The sequence below is a fragment of the Balaenoptera musculus genome, chromosome 3 (genome assembly GCF_009873245.2).
Source record: "Balaenoptera musculus isolate JJ_BM4_2016_0621 chromosome 3, mBalMus1.pri.v3, whole genome shotgun sequence".
In the NCBI taxonomy this organism is placed as follows: domain Eukaryota; kingdom Metazoa; phylum Chordata; class Mammalia; order Artiodactyla; family Balaenopteridae; genus Balaenoptera; species Balaenoptera musculus.
In genome coordinates this window covers 47,320,968-47,328,918 of record NC_045787.1, presented here as the reverse complement: position 1 = coordinate 47,328,918, position 7,951 = coordinate 47,320,968, and the positions used below count along the sequence as shown (strand labels likewise).

The following is a 7,951-nucleotide window of genomic DNA, read 5'->3' as shown; positions in this document are numbered from 1 at the left end:
GTCATCATTCACACCCTGGTGGCAGCAGCATCTTGGGGTGCTACCAGCAAGATGACAAGCAGCAAGAATGAGGACCAGGGCAGCAGTTGCTATGGGGCAATGTCAGGTGGCTGCACCTGGCTAATGTTGCCTTTCTGCTCCAGCCACTTCTCTCCACCCACCTTTCTCATTTGGAAGGCATGTGTGTCTCATTCATGCCATGAAACAATTGCCAGAATGATACAATCTTAGAGGAAGGGATCTCGAAAACATCTAGTTCGACCTGCTCATTTTAAAGATAAGGAAATGGAAGCCCTGAGGGGTTAAGTTCCTTGGCCAAGCTCATGCAGGTGGCTATTGGCACAGTAATGGCTGGCATCAAGTAACTGAACCCACTTTCTCATGGTCTTTCCACCATACCCATGGCTTTTCAACATTTGTTAGCACAATCCACAGTATGGAATAAATTTTATATTACGACTCACAATGTCTACACATATATACAACTAACACAAAAGTCTCACAAAACAATACCTATCTTTACTATATGAGATATACTTTGGTATTTTCTATTACATATTCATTTTAAAAGAGTCTGGAGATTGCTTGGCAGCATGTATACTAAAATTGGAACAATACAGGGAAGATTAACATGGCCCCTACACAAGGATAACATGCAAATTTTCCCCATATTTTTTTCACATTTACCAAATGTTCCTTTTCTTTCCAGGGATAACATTTATAGGTACACAGTCAAAATAATTTGCATTTTTTCCTAATTAGATACATCTACTGAATGTCTAGGAAGGTGGGGTTGAATTAGATACAGAGAGGGGTGTCTTCCAGCTTGAACCTGTCACGTGCCTGATCAGGAGCAAGCTTACTGCCTGATCTGTCCTTAATTCTGAAAGGCAGAATGATCTAGCAGAGAGAACACTGAGTCTAGTCCTGGCTCCATTATCTTCCAAGTGTGTGACTTGGGGTGAATTTTCTCTGGGTTCTGCTATCTCAACTGCAAGATCAAGCTGTTGTTAATTGACAGAGTTCTGAGAAGTGAACAAAATAATGCAAATGAATGCAATAAAAGCTCTATTCACAAGACTTGTCCTGGAACAGCAATGGTCTTAAATTCTCACATTTCAGAGAAATATGGTGTCTCAAAATATTTCTGGATTCTCATCAAAACACCTGCATAATTTATTATGAATAAATTTGGTGTAATAAAGACAAACTAAACCCTGGAACTGACTCATTTTCAAATGCCTTTGCAGGTGTTAGAGAGGAGGAGTTGACCCTAAATCTTGAAGATGTTCAGCCTCAGAAAAGCAGAAGTCATTGAGGTCAAAGATGACTCTATGCTCTTGAAAGGAAAAGGTGATCAGTCGCAAATTGAAAAACACAATCAAGAAAGGTTACTATTACTGAGTATGAAGAGGAAGAATTGAATGACGTGTTGTAAAACGTTCAGATGCAATAGGCAAGCTGAAGGCTGGTGGGACAAGTGAAAAGAAAGAGTTCTAGGTGTACTCAATGCTGCCTCAATTGTTTTTGAAGAAGGCATCTTTCTAGGAGGTGGTTAGGCTTGGGTTCGGTGTATTCCAGCTTTGGACTCACCAAATCCAATAAAAATTTTAAAAACAGATATACAAATTATTTTTGAAAATATTCAAAATGCTTGCAATGACCTTGCCAAGCGTGACAGTTAGAAGGATCCTTGACAGCTGAGAACATCAGACAAAGCCGTTCAGAAGCTGGTTGTGATGCTCTGCTTGGAGATATGGCTAGGGTAGAAAAAGGCATCACCGGCACTACTAGGGTACTAAGGGCTGCTTCATGGCTGCTACTGCTGTGTGAAATAGAGCAGAAGTTGTAACAAAGATCCTGAAGAGGAGGACCTTGGTGTGGGCAGAGTGGGTGGAGGTGGTGTGGAGGTGGCATGTTCTCATTCCTGAAATAGTGCATTATCACTCTTAATGAACTGTTACAGGAAGCTCAGAGCTGTGTTTCTCACCAATAACCTCAGAAAAATCACTTGAAAAAAAAGACCAAAGAAAAGGTTATGGGTTTCAGTTAGGGGTTTCAGCTGACAAAGTGCATGATGGTTTATGGCTGTCACTGTGCACGCCCACAGATAACATGTTTTGTGTTTGTGAATAAAAAGACATTTGTATGTTCTTTTAAAAAAAAAATGCCAGCTATGCTTACAAAATTTATTCCACAACCCACCAAATAGAGCATTTGAAATCAGCACACCCACGGTGGGGAAGGGTGAGCCTTGAGCGTGGGCGGTGCTCCCTCTTTCCCCACAGGCTCACCTCCAGCCTTGTCTCATCTTCTCCTCCAACACCTACTCCTATTGCACCCCTCATTCCAGAGTGTTTCCAGTGCCCTCTGGAACCCCTGCTCCCCGGTGAGAAACTCTCCCTTGACTTTAGCCTGGGGGTGAGGAGCATTCCTTTCTCTTCCTGTTTCCTTTGGAGTCTGGCTCTCTCACCCATGCACTGCCCATCCCACTCCACCCGTCCCAGACTCCCAGGGACTGGAGACGGAGAATCTGTGTCCTCCTTACCCCCAGAGACACCATTACTCTTCTGCCTTCATGTAAACCCCTCCTTCTCTCCTCATGTCACCTGTTTACCCACTATTATCCCCAAACCTCCCACTGGCATCTTGGTGGCTCACCACCTTCTTTTCTATCCTAGAGCTTACCATTAACTCAGGCACTTTAAAATCCATGTGGACAACACATCCAGCGTGCTGCCCCCCTTCATTCCCTCTCTCCCCTGGTTACAAATTTGACTTTGGAATCACCTAGCATTGTCCCACCTAAGGTATCCTCCATCTTCCATCCCCCATTCTGTCCATTTTTCCCCATTCTCTCAGCTCCCTTGTGGTTTGGCTTCCTTCCCCTTCCAGCCTAGACTCTAGGGTCCAGTGCTTCAACCACTCTTTTGACAATACTCTAAACCAGTGGTCACGAATTTATTTCATAATGCACAACCAACAGTGAAACAAGGAAAATAATCAGGCACATATCTCTGACATTCACTCATTCATTCATTCATTCATAAATTACATACATTTCACTATTAAATCAACATTGTCTTCAATTTTAAAACATACCACAAAAATATAAGGGCATAAACAGCCAATATAGTAAGAGCTTCAGTATTCTCTGCCCATTCCTAGTGGATCATCTCACACAGCCCCTGGAGGAAAGCACATCCCAGTCTGAGAACCAGCGCCCTAATCCCCATGCCCTCCACTCTCTCTTCCCTCTGTCGCAGCCACCCTGAGAAACCAGCCCTGAACCCATCTAGCCACGGGCGTCCCGTTCTCTGCCAGGTGGCTGCATGACGCTGTGGCACCAGCTGGGTCCCAGGGAGCCTCTGTGGACTTACCCTTCTGCTCAAGGCAATGTCACTGAAAGCCTCAAGAGGTAAAGTCAAGCATACTGGCAAGAAAACTTCCTTTCTCTCGGTACCACCAGCACCGAGGACAGTGCCTGGCACCTGCCCGCGATCCCCAGTGTTTGCTGCACTGCACTGTGCACACAGGTGGCATTTCCATCACTCCGGCTACATGGTTGTAAAGGCATGAAGAGCACACAGAGAAAGCCCAACAGGTCATGGGTTCCAGCGGGGCACAGGCTTGGTTCTGAAGCTGTATGAGGGTCACTTGCCCCCAGAGCACTGGTCTGGCCACCATGACCCAACAATAGACCAGGCCTTCAGAAGCCAGACACACCACAGCTGAGCGAGCTCTAATTAGGCCACGTGTGACTGAAGCAGTTTGACTAAAGCCTATCTCACACCTTGACTGTTCCAGGGGGTTGCTATGGAGGCAGGAAATAGGGCCCCTCCAGACAATCTCTTTACCCACATGCTTGGAGCAGCCTGGGCTCAGGGCACCTCCATTTCCTTCAGAGGCCCCCTCACAGAAGGATTCCTAGGCTATCACAGGGAAGAGGTGGGCAAGAAAGGGACAAATCTTAAAGGAGCAATACCAATGGGGACCAAAGCACTGCTGTCAAAATAAGCACTTAGGAGAGGTGATGTTGAGAGCCAAGGAGATGTGCTGGTGGGCAAACTTTCCTCTTTGGCCAGGAAGGAATCTTTTGCACTCTCTGCCCCTCCCCCACCCCTGCTCACCACCTGGAGATGCATCCCCAGGTAAGCAGTGTCTGTAGAAGGACACATGACAGCTACAGCACTTTCTCAGGAAGGTAAAGATGACTCAGAAAAAATTCCCTCACCTCCTGTCAGTTCTTTTATCTTCTCTTTCTCCCCTTCCCAGTCCAGCGTTTCATAACCAGTGGTCCATGGACATCACCCCTGCATCAGAGTCATTATAGGCCTACTTAAAATGCAGATTCCTGGGTCTCAGACAGATTAAATCAGAAACTTTGAAACTGGAGTCAGGAAATCTGCATTTAAACATTGTTTTGCCTGTTAAAGTTCAAGAACTGCTGAAAAGTTACTTCTCCTCTGTTCTTCCCAACTACACCTTGTTAATCCACAGCCGCTCTCCACCTCACCACCATTCCCTTCTGCCCCTCCACTCCTCAGGCATTCATAGTGAAGCCAACTGGGACTCAGACGGAAGGACCTGGGCAGGAATGAGACCCCCCTGTGCTCTCACCTTCCAGTGCTGACCATGAGCACCTCCCTTACTGTGCTTTATTTTCATCTACGACATCTCCTCACATGGTTGCTAGAGGCCCCACTTAAATTAACCTGGCCTACTTGTCCCAAATGAATACTGGGCAAGCTGGGGACTTAATACACTGAACTAAAATAAAGTCACCAGGAGGAAACCAAGTAAATCAGGGAGCTGAAATTTGGCCTAATGTTGATCAAATTTTGGCCCAAACCACCATCTACTAATAGGTCTCTGGTAATAGGCTTGCAAAGATGGAAATGTTAATCAATGCTAAACAAGAGTTACGAATAATAAAGACATGTGCCATCTACTCACCTCCAGGGGATGGGGTGTGAACTTGAGATGACCATGACCATGAAGCGCTTGAAACCCAGAGAAAATTCTCTGAACCATTCTTTCGCTCATAGAATTTCCGTGGCACCAGTCCCCATGCAGCTCTGACAAGTGAGCTATTTTCGTATGTGAACAAGTAGAGTTATTGTTATCTGTGCTCTGAATCAAGGATAAAAAGGAAAGGTGAGAGGGAGAGAGAGGGTGTGAGAGAGAAGACATGGAGGTGAGACGCAGAAATACAGAGGCGCAGGAAGGATGTCAGAAACCAAAAGAAAAGGAGCCAGGTATTCTTCCCAGAGAGGAAGTAGCCAGCTAGGCAGTTTGAGACTCCAAAGCACCAGGGGACTCCTCAGCAACCACAGGAACAGCCCTCCTTCTGGGCTCACAGGATTCTGGAGCAGCTGAGGGTGATATATGCAAAGGGCTTTGTAAATGGCGAAGTGCTACCCATTCAGGGTGCTAGCTCCCTTTGTGTGACCAAGGAGCTACTGCCCCTTTCCAACAGCCCTGCCCAAAGACTTGGGACACCACAGACCGAAAGGAAGCTTAACCAGCTAACATTTTTCCATTAGTAGATGCTGGTCTTACTATTCTGGCACCAGATTACCTAGGGACGGTAATGAGGGTGCTATTTTAGCAAGAAACTGAAAAATGAGAAGAAAATATGCCCTCAGAACATGCTGAATACCTATTGTAACACGCCACCCCACCAAGAGTCCATGTTCTACCTATGTTTTAATGTATTTATTTCTTTTGAGACCAGCAGGGCTTGAGCCACAGCTTCTTGCATTCTGCCTCGTCAGCATGAAAAGATTTGCCGCCGTAGGCCCCTTCAGCTCCCTCTGGGGCTCTCCTTCTCCTCGGAGGCTGACTAAGATGAGAAGCTTACCCCACAAGGTAATGAAGAGAGAGTTTTCAGTTCTGACTCACCCGTTGGGCTTCCTGAGTCCGCTAATGAGGCAGCTTTGCTATGTGGTGTGCTTGCCACCCAGACCTGACCACTAGAGGGAGCCAGAGAGCAACAAGGGCCCAACACTTCCCCGGAAAGAGCCGAATCCCCGGCGCACCTACTCCCTCCTCCAGCCCAGAAACTGTGAGGCTTCATAGCATTTGTGGATCTACTGAAACAAACATGTCACCTTTATTGTACAGTTCCTTGGTAAACTCTTATTTTCCTCTTTCTCAAGTTTGGGTGGAAAACAAAACAATTAATTTAAAAAGCAGCACATGAGAACCTAAACATTATTTATGTCTCTAATTATCTCATTCTAGTGGGTATTTCAGTCCCTGTCTGGTCAGGACATTAATTATCTTCATAACTACAGCAAAAGTTAAATAACAAGCACCCAAGGCTACGGCACTACTGTAATGTGCAAGCTTAAATGAACTTATAAATTTTATTAATGGATGCTTTATACAACTCCATATATTATAAATCAAACAAGAAACCTATTTCTATCTTTTAAGGGTACGGTGAAAAAGCTTTAACATTATTGAGGGTAATTTTTATTAAGTTTAAAACTCCCTTTTTTTTTTTCAGTAATGAGACTGTTATGAGGATAATTTAATCTAGTTTGTCATGAGGCACCCCAGCTTGTTAAATAAGTTAATAAATGACTGTGCATTAATCAAAGTGACAAAGCTATGAGGAGCTGGGGATGGGAGACAATTCTGGTGATAGTATTAATTAGTATTTAATTAGAAACTTAGGGCCCATAAATAAAAAAAAATCATGGTAGAGACATTTATGCAAATTGCTTGGAGCCTGCAGTGGAGTTAGCTTTGCTTTAAAGAAACATGATTTTTTTTCCTAGCATGCTGTACACAGCAGCACTGTGGCCACATCACATGGCTTAAACGAGCTCTTCTTTTGTTTCCAATTTGTTCCAATTACAGGCCTGTAAATTCAAATCATTCTTTTGACTCTGTTGATTGAAATGCAGAGTTTCCACAATTTCTACTGGGAGCTCTTTTTTTTTTTTAATAAAAAGAGAGAAATGTTTTAGAGAAATAAGGAGTTTCAGATTTTTTTTTTTCTGCTGTTTTAATTAAGATGTGTGCCACTATTTTCTAAGAACAATTGTGGATTCCATTTGATACACAAACAATGCCTCCTTTTTAACCCTGGTGAGCTGTAGCTGGGTTTTGTTATGTGATATTATATTGGAGACTGCATGGACTCAACTGCCTTCATTTTTATTATAATCGTGGCACTTCTCCCTTTTCTCTCAATCACATGCTTTGATAGTGGGCAATTTCTGATGGTCCCAAAAGATAATAACCATTTGGTTCTGAACGTCACTGCTTTCCTAAGGTACACGTCCTCTTTTTCAGACTTCATTATTTGTTGCATTTATTCAAGAAAGGTTATCCACAGTAAAAATGCTTTTTCTATTCAACAGTCTATTTCTGTCATGGTTCATTTATGTGTGAGCATGACAGACTGAAACCCGTATTATCCACAGCTGACAAGTGTCAGGCCGACAGTTCAATCAGCCCTTCCTTAAGATGATGCCCAGGGCCCTGTGTTTGAAGTAGGACAATAAAGCAGGCAACACAATCAGGGTCAAACTGATCCAATCCCTGTATATAAAGGGGATTCTGCCTAATAACACAGTGCGATTTTTTTCCCCTCTCCAAACACATTAGTCCTTAAACAGTGACTTGGCCCTTAAGAAAATCTGTGACTGACATGAAAATGCTGAAGTTTTAACGTGGTTGGTTTATCCATAACCTCATGGGGCTGCTGCTTTGTGCAGACTGGTTTTGTCAAAGTCAGAAAAATAATGTATTCAGTGTCTGATCATTTTTAGGGAGTTATTTGAATGCGATTTTAAGTCAGACATCCTGGTGTTGACAAAGGGATCATTTTCTTGTCCTTTTGTTTTACATTTGCATCGGCTGATAAAATTAAATCTCCGAAATGCATACAAAAGTGAGCTCCCTTCAGCAACACTCCACCAGAGTTTCTTGGAAG

At 43.9% G+C, this 7,951-nt stretch overlaps 1 pseudogene; it reads left to right on the top strand.

Annotated features, from left to right (window-relative positions):
* Positions 1–581: 581 nt before the first annotated feature.
* On the top strand, positions 582–676 carry LOC118893691 (annotated as a pseudogene).
* Positions 677–7,951: the final 7,275 nt, after the last annotated feature.